The sequence below is a fragment of the Eschrichtius robustus genome, chromosome 15 (genome assembly GCF_028021215.1).
Source record: "Eschrichtius robustus isolate mEscRob2 chromosome 15, mEscRob2.pri, whole genome shotgun sequence".
Classification (NCBI taxonomy): Eukaryota; Metazoa; Chordata; class Mammalia; order Artiodactyla; family Eschrichtiidae; genus Eschrichtius; species Eschrichtius robustus.
This window is the reverse complement of record NC_090838.1, coordinates 82,126,572-82,144,374: the sequence shown is the minus strand read 5'-3', so window position 1 is coordinate 82,144,374 and position 17,803 is coordinate 82,126,572. Positions and strand designations below refer to the sequence as shown.

Below are 17,803 nucleotides of genomic sequence, written 5' to 3'. Positions count from 1 at the left end.
TTCTCCCATTCTGAGGGTTGTCTTTTTGTCTTGTTTATGGTTTCCTTTGCTGTGCAAAAGCTTTTAAGTTTCATTAGGTCCCATTTGTTTATTTTTGTTTTTATTTCCATTTCTCTAGAAGGTGGGTCAAAAAGGATCTTGCTGTGATTTATGTCAAAGAGTGTTCTCCCTATGTTTTCCTCTAATAATTTTATAGTGTCTGGTCTTATATTTAGGACTTTAATCCATTTTGAGTTTATTTTTGTGTATGGTGTTAGGGAGTGTTCTAATTTCATACTTTTACATGTAGCTGTCCAGTTTTCACAGCACCACTTTTTGAAGAGACTGTCTTTTCTCCATTGTATATCCTTGCCTCCTTTGTCGTAGATTAGTTGAACATAGGTGTGTGGGTTTATCTCTGGGCTTTCTATCCTGTTCCATTGATCTATGTTTCTGTTTTTGTGCCAGTACCATATTGTCTTGCTTACTGTAGCTTTGTAGTATAGTCTGAAGTCAGGGAGTCTGATTCCTCCAGCTCTGTTTTTTTATTTTCCTCAAGATTGGTTTGGCTATTCAGGGTCTTTTGTATCTCCATACAAATTTTAAGATTTTTTGTTCTAGTTCTGTAAAGAATGCCACTGGTAATTTGATAGGAATTGCATTGAATCTGTAGATTGCTTTGGGTAGTATAGTCATTTTCACAATATTGATTCTTCCAATCCAAGAACATGGTATATCTCTCCATCTGTTTGTGTCATCTTTAATTTCTTTCATCAGTGTCTTATAGTTTTCTGAGTACAGGTCTTTTACCTCCTTCAGTAGGTTTATTCCTAGGTATTTTATTCTTTTTGTCGCAGTGGTAAATGGGATTGTTTCCTTAATTTCTCTTTCTTACCTTTCATTGTTAGTGTATAGGAATGCAAAAGATTTCTGTGCATTCATTTTGTATCCTGCAACTTTACCAAATGCAATGATTAGCTCTAGTAGTTTTCTGGTGGCATCTTTAGGATTTTCTATGTACAGTATCATGTCATCTGCAAACAGTGACAGTTTTACTTCTTCTTTTCCAGTTTGGATTCCTTTTATTTCTTTTTCTTCTCTGATTGCCGTGGCTAGGACTTCAAGAACTATGTTGAATAATAGTGGCAAGAGTGGACACCCTTATCTTGTTCCTGATCGTAGAGGAAATGCTTTCAGTTTTTCACCATTGAGAATAATGTTTGCTGTGGGTTTGTCATATATGACCTTTGTTATGTTGAGGTAGGTTCCCTCTATGCCCACTCTCTGGAGAGTTTTTATCATAAATGGGTGTTGAATTTTGTCAAAAGCTTTTTCTGCATCTGTTGAGATGATCATATGGTTTTAATTCTTCAATTTGTTAATATGGTGTGTCACATTGATTGATTTGCATATATTGAAGAAGTCTTGCATCCCTGGGATAAATCCCACTTGATCATGGTGTATGACCCTTTTAATGTGTTGTTGGATTCTGTTTGCTAGTATTTTGTTGAAGATTCTTGCATCTATATTCATCAGTGATACTGGTCTGTAATTTTCTTTTTTTGTAGTATCTTTGTCTGGTTTTGGTATCAGGGTGCTGGTGGCCTTGTAGAATGAGTTTGGGAGTGTTCCTTCCTCTGCATTTTTGGATGAGTTTGAGAAGGATGAGTGTTAACTCTTCTCTAAATGTTTGATAGAATTCACCTATGAAGCCATCTGGTCCTGGACTTTTTTCGTTGGAAGATTTTTAATCTCAGCTTCAATTTCATTACTTGTGATTGGTCTGTTCATATTTTCTATTTCTTCCTGGTTCAGTCTTGGAAGGTTATACCTTTCTAAGAATTTGTCCATTTCTTCCAGGTTGTCCATTTTATTGGCTTGTAGTAATCTCTCATGATCCTTTGTATTTCTGCAGTGTCAGTTGTTACTCCTCCTTTTTCATTTCTAATTCTGTTGATTTGAGTCTTCTCCCATTTTTCTTGATGAGTCTGGCTAATGGTTTATCAATTTTGTTTATCTTCTCAAAGAACCAGCTTTTAATTTTATTGATCTTTGCTGTCCTTTCCTTCATTTCTTTTTCATTTATTTCTGATCTGATCTTTATGATATTTTTCCTTCTGCTAACTTTGGGGTTTTTTTGTTCTTCTTTCTCTAATTGCTTTAGGTGTAAGGTTAGATTGTTTATTTGAGATTTTTCTAGTTTCTTGAGGTAGGATTGTATTGCTATAAACTTCCCTCTTACAACTGCTTTTACTGCATCCCATAGGTTTTGTGTCGTCATGTTTTCATTGTTATTTGTCTCTAGGTACTTTTTGATATCCTCTTTGATTTCTTCAGTGATCTCTTGGTTATTTAGTAGCGTATTGTTTAGCCTCCATGTGTTTGGTTTTTTTTACGGTTTTTTCCTGTAATTTATTTCTAATCTCATAGCATTGTGGTCAGAAAAGATGCTTGATACAGTTTCAGATTTCTTAAATTTACTGAGGCTTGATTTGTGACCCAAGATGTGATCTATCCTGGAGAATGTTCCATGTGCACTTGAGAAGAAAATGTAAGCTGCTGTTTTTGGAGGGAATGTCCTATCAATATCAATTAAATCTATCTGGTCTATTGTGTCATTTAAAGCTTTTGTTTCCTTATTAATTTTCTGTCTGGATGATCTGTCCATTGGTGTAAGTGAGGTGTTAAAGTCCCCCACTATTATTGTGTTACTGCTGATTTCCCCTTTTACAGCTGTTAACATTTGCCTTATGTATTGAGGTGCTCCTATGTTGGGTGCATATATATTTATAATTGTCATATCTTCTTCTTGGATTGATCCCTTGATCATTACATAGTGTCCTTCCTTGCCTCTTGTAATATTCTTTATTTTAAACTATTTTATCTGATATGAGTATTGCTACTCCAGCTTTCTTTTGATTTCCATTTGCATGGAATATCTTTTTCCATCCCCTCACTTTCAGTCTGTATGTGTCCCTAGGTCTGAAGTGGGTCTCCTGTAGACAGCATATATATGGGTCTTGTTTTTGTATCCATTCAGCAAGCCTGTGTCTTTTGGTTGGAGCATTTAATCCATTCACCTTTAAGGTAATTATCAGTATGTATGTTCCTATTACCATTTTCTTAATTGTTTTGGGTTTGTTTTTGTAGGTCCTTTTCTTTTCTTGTGTTTCCCACTTAGAGAAGTTCCTTTAGCATTGGTTGTAGAGCTCGTCTGGTGGTGCTGAATTCTTTTAGCTTTTGCTTGTCTTTAAAGCTTTTGATTTCTCTGTCGAATCTGAATGAGATCCTTGCCAGGTAGAGTAATCTTGGTTGTAGGTTCTTCCCTTTCATCACTTTACGTATATCATACCACTCCCTTTTGGCTTGCAAAGTTTCTGCTGAGAAATCAGCTGTTAATCTTATGGGAGTTCCCTTGTATGCTATTTGTCATTTTTCCTTTGCTGCTTTCAATAATTTTTCTTTGTCTTTAATTTTTGCCAATTTGATTATTATGTGTCTCGGCATGTTTCTCCTTGGGTTTATCCTGCCTGGGACTCTCTGTCCTTCCTGGACTTGGGTGGCTATTTCCTTTCCCATGTGAGGGAAGTTTTTTACTATCATCTCTTCAAATATTTTCTCGGGTCCTTTCTCTCTCTCTTCTCCTTCTGGGACCCTACAACTCAAATGTTGCTGCATTTATTGTTGTCCCAGAGGTCTCTTAGGCTGTTTTCATTTCTTTTCATTCTTTTTTCTTTATTCTGTTCTGTGGCAATGATTTCTACCATTCTGTCTTCCAGGTCACTTATCCGTTCTTCTGCCTCAGTTATTCTGCTATTGATTCCTTCTCATGTATTTTTCATTTCAGTTATTGTATTGTTCATCTCTGTTTGTTTGTTCTTTAATTCTTGTAGGTCTTTGTTAAACATTTCTTGCATCTTCTGAGTCCTTGCCTCCATTCTTTTTGCGAGGTCCTGGATCATCTTCACTATCATTATTCTGAATTCTTTTTCAGGAGGTTGCCTATCTCCACTTCATTTAGTTGTTTTTCTATGGTTTTATCTTGTTCCTCCATCTGAGACATAGTCCTCTGTGTTTTCATTTTGTCTATCTTTCTGTGATTGTGGTTTTTGTTCTGCGGGCTGCAGGATTGTAGCTCTTCTTGCTTCTGCTGTCTGCCCTCTGGTGGATGAGGCTATCTAAGAGGCGTGTGCAAGCTTCCTGATGGGAGGGACTGGTGGTGGGTAGAGCTCAGTAAAACTTTAAGCCACTTGTCTCCTGATGGGTGTGGCTGTGTTTCCTCCTTATTGGCTGTTTGGCTTGTGTCCACCCAGCACTGGAGGCTACAGTCTCTTTGGTGGGGCTAATGGCGGACTCTGGGAGACCTCACGCCAATGAGTACTTCCCAGAACTTCTGCTGCCAGTGTCCTTGTCCCCGTGGTGAGCCACTGCTGCTCCCTGCCTCTGCAGGAGACCCTCCAACACTAGCAGGTAGGTCTGGTTCAATCTCCTCGGGGTCACTGCTCCTTCCCCCTGGGTCCTGATGCGCACATTATTTTGTGTGTGCCCTCCAAGAGTGGGGTCTCTGTTTCCCCCCCCCAGTCCTGTCAAAGTCTTGCAATCAAATCCCACTGGCCTTCAAAGTCCAATTCTTTGGGGATTCCTCCTCCCATTGCTGGACCCCAAGGTGGGAAGCCTGACGTGGGGCTCAGAACCTTCAATCCAGTGGGTGGACTTCTGATATAATTGTTCTCCAGTTTGTGAGTCACCCACCCAGTGGTTATGGGATTTGATTTTATCTTGATTGTGCTCCCCTACCATCTCACTGCAGCGTCTCCTTTGTCTTTGGATGTTGGGTATCTTTTTTGGTGAGTTCCAGTGTCTTTCTGTTGATGATTGTTCAGCAGTTAGTTGTGGTTCCAGTGGTCTCTCAAGAGGGTGTGAGCACACGTCCTTCTACTCTGCCATCTTGAACCAATCTCTCCTCCACAGATTTCATTTTCAACTGAAATGAGACAATTTCTGATGCTTGTTAAATAAGAAAAAAACTTATTTACACATTTAAGAAAAGTTAAACACGTCAGCAAACTGTTCATTGTTTTTCCATAAATAGCAGGATCCTACTTTTCCAGAGGAATCCAGAACTTATTAACCTCATCTTGAGTATACAATTAGACTGCATCTCAAAAAGTCCTTCTCTTCTCCAAAAGGCACAGTTCTCAGGCTGAGCAGCAGGTTCAGGTTATGTCAGTTGCCTAAGTTATCACTTGTGTATACAGGGAGTGTGATTCAGCATGATTCTGTGGTTCTTCCAGGAGGTTTTCAATAAGATGTGAGGTTTGCAGAGACCCTTCTTCACCTTCAAACCTAATCAACAGTGGAAATACATCAGTATTTCCCTTTGCAACATAATTTGTCAAAAGATTCCATTTTTTCTAAATCCAAGAACCTTGCCTCTTGAAGTTAAAATGTTTTCTCCAAGGTTTTATGATTCATCTTTTAGCCCAAACACCTACTGAGAATTCTTTCTCTGCTAAACCACTATATTTCTGTTTGTAGCAGATTTATGTGCTCTTTATCCATGTGTCCACGCAGTTTATAAAATATTCTCAATTGTATTGGCCACTTTTTAATAAAGTTGACTGTTTTTGTCACATCATGTAGACTTTTAAAATTTCTTCTTTAATAGGCTTTGACACCAGCACCTCACTGTGGAAAAAACAATATGTTGTGAACAAAGTCAGAATTTTCTTTGTTCTTTAGAGGCAAAGCCTCTCCTGGGGACAATCTTTTGTGGGCCCATTCAGTACAGATGCCCACACAGTTCTTCCAGGTCAGATCTTTTGATTCCAGATACAAAGACAAAATATTAAATGTATCTTGGCCTTGACTTGTTTAGGGAGCTCCTTGCAGAAGAAGAAGAAAATGTTCTCAATTTTCACCATTTTTTACAAATCTTACCAATGTTATGCTACAGCATTTATTGGTAAAATATGTTGACTCATCAACCTGGATAGAAAAACAATTGTTGTTCAGTCTATCACACAAAACTTTGTTGGCCTAATGTTATGTGTCCCTAATATGTTGACTGATTATACTGCTGGGTGATTTTTCCTTTTCTGGACAATAAATAAATGCTACTAAATAACATGCTTTCTGAGCTTTTTCACCAATTGTGACTTTTTTTTCTTTCCTATGTTTTTATTGAAGTATAGTTAATTTTCAGTGTTGTGTTAGTTTCAATTGTACAGCAAAGTGATTCATATTTATATATATATACTTTTTCAGATTCTTTTCCATTATAGGTTATTACAAAATATTGAATATAGTTCCCTGTGGTGTACAGTAGGTCCTTGTTGTTTATCTATTTTATACATAGTAGTGTGTATATGTTAACCCCAAATTTTCTATCCCCTTTGGTAACTATAGGTTTGTTTTCTATATCTGTGAGTCTATTTCTGTTTCATAAATAAGTTCATTTGTATCATTTTTTTAGATTCCACTTATAAGTGATATCATATGATATTTGTCTTTCTGTGTCTGATTTACTTCACTTAATATGGTAATCTCTATGTCTATCAATGTTGCTGCAAATGGCATTATTTCATTCTTTTTTATGGCTGAGTAGTATTCCATTGTGTATATATACCACATCTTCTTTATCCATTCATCTGTCTATGGACATATATGTTGCTTCCATGCTTGACTATTGTAAATAGTGCCACTATGAACATCGGGGTGCATGTATCTTTTTGAATTCAAGTTTTCTTCAGATATATATCCAGAAGTGGGATTGCAAGATCATATTGTAACTGTATAGTTTTTTAAGGAACCTCCATACTATTCTCCATAGCGGCTGCACCTATTTTCATTTCCACCAACAGTGTAGGATGATTCTTTTTCTCCACACCCTCTCCAGCATTTATTATTTGCAGACTTTTTAATGATGACCATTCTGACCAGTGTGAGGTGATACTTCATTGTAGTTTTGATTTGCATTTCTCTAATAATTAGCAATATTGATCATCTTTTCAGGTGCTTATTGGCCATCTATATGTCTTCTTTGGAGAAACGTCTAGTTAGGTCTTCTGCCCATTTTTTGATTGGGTTGTTTGATTTTTTTGTTTTGTTTTGTTTTTGTTTTTTATTAAACTGTATGAGCTATTTTGTATACTTTGAAAATTAATCCCTTGTTGATAACATCGTTTGCAAATATTTTCTCCCAGTCTGTAGTTGTCTTTTCATTTTGTTCATGGCTTCTTTTGCTGTGCAAAAGCTTTTAAGTTTAATTAGATCCCATTTGTTTGTGACTTTATTTTTTTTAACAGTGGTTACTCTGTTTCAAGATTCCAATAGCCACTTAAAATAATCAGCCCCCTTACTTTTCAAATGACTGGGATTTGAAGTTAAGTATCTTTGCAATTTGTGGGAGACACTGCTTACTTTGTAAGCTGTTTAGTACAGACATGCACAAAGGAATAGAACAACTTGGATTATCAGAGTCCATTGTCCCCAGGTACAATGAGATGCTTCAAAAGATTGAAACTCTTCATCGTAAACTCGATCAGACTCTTTCTCTTCCATCTTACAACTTGTCTTTAAAAGTAATCCTGTTGGACAAACACACATGTTTAAGAACACAAACACTAATAAAATATGAAATGGTAGATTGTTATAAATAACTTTATGAGAAGAATTACTGCAAAATGTGACATTTTTACTGTGCAATTCAGTTCTAACTAATGCAACCCATGCTTTCAGTGATTATAGTTTATGAATAAGTGAAATGAATAACAGCAATGTTATAAGAAATGGGAGGGAGGCATTGATAATACTCTGTTATAAAGTACTTGCACTACCCATGAAGCGTTATAGTGAATTAGTTGTAAATGTAGATTGCAAGCCCTAGGGAAACCACTTTAAAATATTTTTAAAGAAGTATAATTGATATGCCAAGAGAGGAGAAAAAATGGAATCATATAGAATGCCCAATTAAAACTAGAGAAGGCAGAAAGAGTGGAAGACAAAAAAGAAACAAAGAATAAGGGCAACAAATAGAAAACACTTAAAATATGGTAGATATTAATCCAACTATATCAATAATTAAATGTGAGTGGTCTAAATACAACAATTAAAAGACAGAGACTGTCAGAATGGATAAAAATGCAAGACGCAACTATATGCTGTTGAAAAGAACCCCATTTAAAATATAAAGATACAGATTAAAAGTAAAGATATGGAGAACAATATACCATGATAGCACTAGTCAAAAGAAAGCTGGTGTGACGCATGAATTTCACACAAAGCAGACTTCAGTGCACGGAAAATTATCAGAGATAACAAGGGGCATTACACAATGATAAAGAGGTCACTTCTCCAAGAAAACATAACAATCCTTAATGTGTATGCACCTAACAAGAGAGCATCAAAATACATGAGGCAGAAACTGGTAAAACCGCAAGGAGAAATACATGAATCCACTATTATATTTGGAGACTTCAACACCACTTTATTAGTATTGGAGAGTTACAGCGGGCATAAAATCAGCAATTACATAGTTGAACTAAACAGCACCATCAACCAACTGGATCTCATTGGTACTTATAGAATACTTCATCCAACAAAAATAGAATACACATTCCTCTCAAGCTCACATGGAACATTCACCAAGAAAGACCACATACTTACTCATAAAATATACCTTAACAAATTAAAAGAACAGAAATCATATAGCATATGCTCTCAAATGACAGTGGAAGTAAACTAGAAATCAATAACAGAAAGACAGCTGGAAAATCCCAAAATCTTTGGTAGTTAAATAACATATTTCTAAATAACAAAGGAGTCGAAGAAGAAGTTTCAAGAGAAATTAAAAATTATTTTTAAAAAAATTAAAATGAGAATATAACTTATCAAAATTTGTAGGATACAGTGAGAGCAGTGCTTAGAGAGAATTTTATACCACTAAAGGCATATATTGGAAAAGAAGAAAGATCTAAAATTAATAATCTAATTACCTTAGGAAACTAGTAAATAGTAATAAAATTAGTAATAAAAATTTTTTGAACTATTAATAAATATTAGAACAGAAAACAATGAAATTGACAACAGGAAATCAACAAGAAAAAAAATCAATGAAACCAAAAAGCTGGTTCTTTGAAAAGATCAGTGAAATTGATAAACCCCTAGTCAGGATAACCAAGAAAAAAAGATAAGGCACAAATTACTAATCTCAAAAGTGAAGAGGGGCCATCACTACTGATACCATGAACATTAAAAGAATAGTAAAGGAATGTTATGAACAACTCTGTGCCCACAAATTTGATAACTTGAATGAAATGGACCAATTTCTTGAAATACACAATCTACCAAAACTCACACAAGGAGGAATAGGCAATATGAGTAGGCCTAAATCTATTAAAGAAATTGAATCAATAATTAATAAACTTGCAAAACAGAATGCACCAGGTCTAGATTGTTTCCCTGGTGAATTTTATCAAATATCTAAGGAAGAAATTATACCAATTCTCTATAATCTCTTCCAGAAAATAGAAATAGAGGGAATACTTCCTAACTCATTCTATGAGGCCAGCATTACCCTAACCAATTACCAAAACCAGAGAAATATATTACAAGAAGGAAAAAAAAAAAAACTACACAGTGATATCTCTCATGAATAATGGTGCAAAAATCCTCAATAAAATGTTAACAAATAGAATCCAAAAATGTATTTTTAAAATGTATACACTATGGCCAAGTGGGATTTATTACTCCACGTATGCAGAGCTTGTTCAATATTTGAAAATCAATCAATATAATCTACCACATCAGCACACTAAAGAAGAAACATCATATGATCAAATGCGGAAAGAACACTCAACAAAATCCAACACCCATTTATAAAAAAAACTCAGCAAACGAGGAATAGAGAGGAACTTCCTAAGCTTGATGAAGAATATGTATAATAAACCTGTAGCTAACATCATACTTACTGGTGGAAAGCTAGACTCTTTCCCTCTAAGATCAGGAACTAGGCAGGGATGTCTCCTCTCACCACTCCTATTCAAATTGTACTAAAAGTCCTTGTTAAAGCAATAAGGCAAGAAGAGTAAATAAAAAGTATACAGGCCAAGAAGGAAGAAATAAAACTTTGTTCATGCAGATGATATGACTATCTCTGTAGAAAATCTCAAAGAATTGACACGGTAGCAACAACAACAACGAAGTCCAAAATTCCTGGAACTAATAAGAAATTATAGCAAGGTTGCCAAACATAAGGTTAACATACAAAAGTCAATTGCTTTGCACAGCAAAGGAAACCATTAACAAAACAAAAAAATAACCTATAGACAGGGATTGCAAACGATGTGACTGACAAAGGGTTAATATCCAAAGGGTTAATATCCAAAATATACAAACAGCTCATACAACTCAATATCACAAAAACAAACAACTTAATTTAAAAATGGACAGAAGACCTAAATAGGCATTTCTCCAAAGAAAACATACAGATGGCCAAAAAGCACTTGAAAATGTGCTTTCAATATCACTAATTATTTGAGAAATGAAAATCAGAAGCACAATGTGGTATCACCTCACACTGGTCAGAATGGCTTTCATCAAAAAGTCTATAAATAATAAATTCTGGAGAGGGTGTGGAGAAAAGGGAGCCCTCCTACATTGTTAGTGGGAATGTAAATTGGTGCAGCCACTATGGAAAACAGTATGGAAGTTCCTTAAAAAACTAAAAATAGAGTTACCATATGATCCAGCAATCCCACTCCTGAGTATATATCCAGAAAAACATAAAACAAAAACTCTAATTCAAAAAGATACTTGCACCCCATTGTTCATAGCAGCACTATTTACAATAACCAAGACATGGAAGCACCCTAAATGTCCATCAACAGATGAGTGGATAAAGAAGATGTGGTATGTATATGTGTGTGTGTATGTGTGTATATATATATATATATATATATATATATATATGCACATACACACACACATATATACATATATATGTATATACATATGTATATATATACATATGTGTGTATATATATATATACACAATGGAATATTACTCAGCCATAAAAAAGAATGAAATATTGCCATTTGCAGCAACATAGATGGACCTAGAGAATATTATATTTAATGAAGTAAGTCAGAGAAAGATAAATACTATATGATATTACTTATATGTTGAATCTAAAAAATAATACAAATGAATCTATATGCAAAACAGAAACAGACTCAGAGACATAGAAAACAAACTTACGGTTATCAAAATGGAGAGGAAGGGAGGGAGGGACAAATTAGGAGTATAGAATTAACAGATACAAACTACTATACATAAAACAGATAAGCAATAAGGATTCACTGTATAACACAGGGAATTATATTCAATATCTTGTAATAACCTATGATGGAATAGAATCTGAAAAAATATATATAACTGAATCACTTTGCTGTACACATGAAACTCACACAATATTGTAAATCAGTTACACTTCCAAAAAACAGTCAGTTGCTTTGGTATGTGCCAGCAATAACCAATTGGAATTTTAAAATTTAAAAATTACACCATTTACATTAGCACCCTCCCCCCCTCAGAAGGACATACTTAAGTATAAATCTAACAGAATATGAACAGAGCTATTTAAAGAAAACTACAAAACTCTTATAAAAGAATTGTGGAAAGGAGATCAATATTATTAAGATGTCAGTTTTTCATACTTGAAATCAATGCAATCACAATCAAAATCCCAAGTTATTTTATGGATGTTGACAGATTCTAATGTTTAGAGAGGCAAAAGACTCAGAAATAGCCAACACAATATTGAAAAGAAGAACAGGGAATTCCCTGGTGGTCCAGTGGTTAGGATTTGGCACTTTCACTGCAGGGGCCTGGGTTCTACCCCTGGCTGGAGAACTAAGATCCCGCAAGCTGCATGTGGCCAAAAAAAGAACAAAGTTGGAAAACTGACACTACAAAACTTTAAGACTTATGGTAAAGCTACAGTAATCAAGACAGTATGATATTTGGCAAAAGAATAGATAAATAGGTCAATGAAAAGAAATAGAGAGCGCAGAAGTAGAATCACACAATATAGTCAACTGATCTTTGACAAGGGAGCAAAGACAATTCAATGGAAAAAGGATAGTCTTTTCAACAAATAATGCTGGAACAACTGGACATCCACATGGAAAAAAAAGAATCTGGGCATATACCTTACATCTTTCACAAAAATTAACTCAAAAAGGATCATAAGTCTAAAGGTAAAATGCAAACTATAAAACTTCTAGAAGATAACAGAAGAAAAAATCAGCACAATCCATGAAAGAAAAATCTGTGAAGTTGAACTTCAAAAAAATTAAAAACTTCTGGTCAGAGAAAGACACTAAGTGAATGAAAAGACAAGTCAAAGACTAGGGGAAAATATTTGCAAGACACATACTTGATAAATGACATATATCCAAAATATACAAAGAATTCTGAAAGCTCAACAATAAAAAGACAACCCAATTGTAAAATGGGCAGAAGATCGAGCAGACACCTCACCAGAAAGACATACATATATCAAATAAGCATATGAAAATATGCTCACCATTATATGTCATAAGGGAATTGCACATTAAAACCAATGAGATACCACTACACACCCATTAGATTGGCTAAAATCAAAACATTGACAACACCAAATGCTGACGAAGTTGTAGAACAACAGGAACTCATTGGGGGTGGGAATACAAAATGGTACAGTCACTTTGTAGGGTTTTTGTTTTGTTTTGTTTTTGTTTGCTTTTTCCTCGTAAAAAATTGTATTTACTTAGAAGCATTCAGAATGTCAACAAAAGAGCTGCAACTTTTTTTCTTTCTTTTGCAATTATGGACTGGTATTCAGTTAACAAAACAACAATTATTGCATATAAGCTGCATCAGAGACAACTGCAGATGAAAAAACTACCATCCCCATATATAACTAATTTGTGCTGTGCACCAACAAGAACCTGCTTTAAATTTCCATGCCAATTTACAACCCCCATACCGTACCAGGCAAGGTTAGTGGCTGTGGAAAGTACCACCAGGACACAGCTATCTAAATACACATTCAGTAGTGTGTTAACTGTACAAAAAAAGGCACTGTACAGTTCAAAAACAAATCATACACAGCCTTACATTTCAATTTTTTTCTTTAAAAGGGGTGAGTTGTGTACGGGGGGGTTAAATACTTTATGGACAAGAAAAAAAAACTGCACTAGAACCAACTTATTCATCATCTTCTTCATCCTCATCTTCCTCATCTTCCTCTTCTTCCTTCTTTTTCTTTCTTTTCTCAGCCTTGACGATTCCCTTTTTTGCTGCATCAGGCTTCCCTTTAGCTCCTTATGCAGCAATATACTTTCTGTACTTTTCCTTCAGCTTAGGAACCTTCTTCTCATAAAGCTGCTTTTCATCTGCAGCAGTGTTACTCCACATCTCCCAGTTTTTTTGCAACATCACCAATGGATAGGCCAGGATGTTCTCCTTTGATTTTTGGACGATGCTCGGGACAAAACAAGAAAAAGGCTGAAGGAGACCTCTTAGGTGCATTGGGATCCTTGAACTTCTTTTTTTGTTTCCCTTTAGGAGGGATATAAGTTTTCATTTTTCTTTCATAACAGGCCTTGTCTGCCTTTACCATGTCTTTGAATTTTCCTTTCTCTTTAGCAGACATGGTCTTCCACCTCTCTGAGCACTTGTTAGAAAACTCTGAGAAGTTGCCTAAAACATCTGAGTGCTTCTTCTTGTGCTCCTCCTAGCAAGTTTTACAAAGAATGCATATGATGACATTTTGCCTCTCGGCTTCTAAGGATCTCCTTTGCCCATGTTTAAGTATTTTTCCTCAGCGAGGCACAGAGTCGCCCAGTGCCTGTCTGGCTCTCACTTGCCTGGGCACTGTCTCTGTGGAGCTCAATGACTGTATAGCCACTTTGGAAGACAGTTCGGCAGTTTCTTACAAAACAAAACATACTCTTACCATACAATCCAGCAGTTGCACTCCTTGATATTTACCTAATGAGTTAAAAACAAATTCACATCAAAACTTGTACACGTGTTTATAGCAACCTTATTCATACCTGTAAACACTTGGAAGCAACCAAGATGTCCTTCAATAGGTATATATATATAAACAAACTGTGGTATATTTATACAATAGAGTATTTTTCATCATGAAAAGTAATGAGCTATGAAGCCATGAGAAGACATGGAGTAACCTTAAATGCATATTTCTAAGTGGAAGAAGCCAGTCTGAAAAGCCTGCATGCTGTATGATCCCAACTATACAGCATTCTAGAAAAGGAAAATAGAGACAGTAAAAAATCAGGATTCTCGGGAAAAGAGGGAAGGATGAACAGGAGGAGCACAGAGAAATGTCAGGACAGTGAAACTACTCTGTATGATACTGTAATGGATACATTACATTATACATTTTTCAAAGCACATAGAATCATACAACACAAAGAATGAACCCTAATGTAAACTATGGCCTTATTTAATAATAATGTATCAATATTCATGTATCAATTGTTAACAAATGCATCACACTAATGCAAGATGTTAGTAATAAAGGAAACTGGGGAGGAAGGAGTTGGATAAAGAAGATATATGTTTCTCTAAACCTAAAACTGTTCTAAAAATAAAGTCTATCAATTATTTTTTAAAAACTCTATCTCCAGAGTTAATTTTAAAAAGGTAAAAACTTTTAAACAGGATTTTCTAACCTATTTAAAAGTTTCTAAAGCACTCTAGTGGGTTTTGAACACATTTATTTAAAATGTAAATGTAGCATATTCTGATTAGCTTGCAGGAACAATTGATTGTCATTAGGGAAGATGAAAATTGACTAGCCAAATTTCAACATAAATTTTTGCATAATTGTTGGATGAGATTGAAATATAAATCACTTGGAATTGATTATTTTTGTGAGGTGTCTTTTACAGCTATTTTAGATATTAAAACAAAACTTTAAATCCCTATGAAACAAAATGTCAAATCCAGATTTTAGCTAACATTTATTGTTACTGTGTATCAGACACAGTTCTGAGCACTTTATATGTATTAATGATGTATAGTATTCCAATAAAAATCCAACAGGTAGGTACCACTATTCATCCTATCATCCTATTTTACAGATGAAGAAACAGAAAGAAAGAAGAAAGAAAGAAAGAAAGAAAGAAAGAAAGAAAGAAAGAAAGAAAGAAAGAAAGAAAGAAAGAAGGAAAGAGAGAAAGAAAGAAAGAGAAAGAAAGAGAGAGAGAAAGAAAGAAAGAAAGAAAGGAGGGAGGGAGGGAAAGAAGGAAGGGAAAAAGAAAAAGGGAAAAACGGTTAGGTAACATCATCAAGGTCATACTGACTTTAAGTGGACTAGCTGAGATTTGAACCCCAACAGTCTGTCTCTAAAACTTATGTAAATTATTTTAAATATAAATAGATTAAATACTCCAATTAAAAGGCAGAGGCTATCAGATTGGATTTAAAAATCAAGATCTAATTAAATGCTGTTTACAACATACGTACTTCACATTTAAATACACACATAGGTTGAAAGTAAAAGGATGGATAAAATATACCATGCAAACATTAATCATAATAAATCTGAAATGGCAATGTTAATATCGGACAAAATAGACACAAAACAAAGAGTATGAATAGAAAATTAAATGGGACATTTTCATGATAAAAGGGTCAATTCATCAATAAGACATGAACATTATAATATGTACACACCTAATAAAAAAGTTTCAAAATACACTAAGCAAAAACTGCAGAACTAAATGAAGACATAGACAAATCCACAATCATGTTTGAAGAGTTTAATATCTTTCTCTCAGTAGTTGATAGAACAAGCAGGCAAAAAGTCAGTAAAGACACAAGAGTTCAACAATACTATTAAGTGACTTGATCTAATTGACATTAATAAAACATTACCTAACAAAACATAGAATACACACTCTTTTCGTGTGGAAATCATCATCATAAAGAAAATCTTGCACATGTTCATTTTTTGTAATAATGAAACACTTGAAACAAAACTAGAGAATTCATAAATAGTAGCATTTTTTACAAAGAAAAATCATACAGCAGCTAAATAATCAGAGCTAATTTCATTCATATGGATCAATATGGATAAATCTAAAAAATCTAATAATGAGTAAAAGAAGCAAGTTGCAGAATGATAAGTACAGTGTGATACCAATTTATTAAAAGCCTTAAAACATACAAAACAATGTTGTATTTTAGTTATGGATACTACATACTTAATGAAAATGCATTGGCTGTTTGGGAATGACATATTGCCACTTCAGGACAGTGGTTACCTCAAAGAAAAAGGGGAGGGAAATGAGATCAGGCATTCAAATGTATTAGTAATATATTTTTTTAAGAAAAAAGGAACTAATAAAAATTACTTTTGCCATTACTTAAAATATTGAAAAACTAGATATTATCATAGTGATTGACTGTAAGAGAATCCAACATTCCACCTACACCTATGTTGCTGAAAGCCTCAGGGGCAAACCACACAACCAAGCAAGATGGTGTCCTCTCAAATTGATGATTGAGTGTTTTGAGGGAGAGAGTCTTAGTGCCCTTCCTTCCATCTCAAAGGATGAGATGGCTCTCTTCCTATCCAATCCGTCTATGTCTACATATAATCCCCATCGCCTAGTCCCAACTCCAGGATCCTGTTCCATCAGCTATTGCCTCCCTCTCATGCTTGTTCAATCTCTTGCTCTTGATAGCCTATGAACATGCTCAGATCTCTGTTAATTAAAAAAGAAAACTGACCTTGGCCTTGATAATGTCATCTTTCTTTTTACCTGCAACTAAATTTTTCAAAAGGAAAGTCTAATTACCGCCATCCATTTTCTCAACTCGCAGCAATCTGGCACCCACTCCTATCACTCCTTTGAAACTGCTGTGGCAAGCTCACCAATGATCTAGTTTCCAAATCCAGAGGTTATTATGCAGTCCTTATCTCACCTACCTCTCTGAGACACTCTCTTTCTGAAATTTTTAACCCCCGGACTTCTAAGAGCCACAGCTTTCCCATTTATCTTGGTCCTCTCTTCTTCAGGCTTCTTCTTTGGCTTCTCATTGCCCACCCCCTCCACCTCAATGACTATTCTAACTAACCTTATCTACCTTATCTCTTCTTCTACCTATGTGCTGGTGATCTCCCAAATCTCCGCCTGTAGCAGGACCACTTCCAGACTTCTAGACCTATGCATCCAATTGACAAATAGTCCTCTCCACCTGGACATTCCACAAATATCTCAAATTCAACAAATACAAAATAAACTCATTAGCTTTCCTATGGTGCTATCTCCTCCTGCTCCCCATCTGCATTCCTTGTCTTAGTCAATGCATCTATGGCCACCCTAGTTACCCAGCAGTTAGATCTTCCTAATTCCTCATCCCCCAAATATCAACACACACTAAGTTTTGTTGCTCCTGTGTTAGTTCAGGCCCAGCTCATTTCTCACCTGTGCTATTGCCATAGTCTTCTGCCTAGAAATCTACCTGCAGGGTTTTCCTCAAACCATCCATTCTCCTCCCTACTGCCAAAGTCATTTTTCTAAAATGCAAGTTTGATAAGTTCCCTCTCTTGCTTCAGATCCCTCAATGGCTTCCCTCTGTCCATGCCACAGAGTTCAAGTTCCTCAGCATGTCTCACAAGGTCCTTCATAATCTAGCCCCTGCTCACTCATTCAGACTCATCTCTAGTCCCTCCTCTGTTATACTCCAATAGTAATCAAAGAAATTAATATTGAAACACTTCTAAAGTATCAACACACA

The 17,803-nt window shown here is 35.2% G+C and overlaps 1 pseudogene; it reads right to left on the bottom strand.

Moving 5' to 3' along the window:
* Positions 1-13,231: 13,231 nt before the first annotated feature.
* LOC137777656 (high mobility group protein B1 pseudogene) lies at positions 13,232-13,831 on the bottom strand (annotated as a pseudogene).
* Between the last annotated feature and the right edge of the window lie 3,972 nt (positions 13,832-17,803).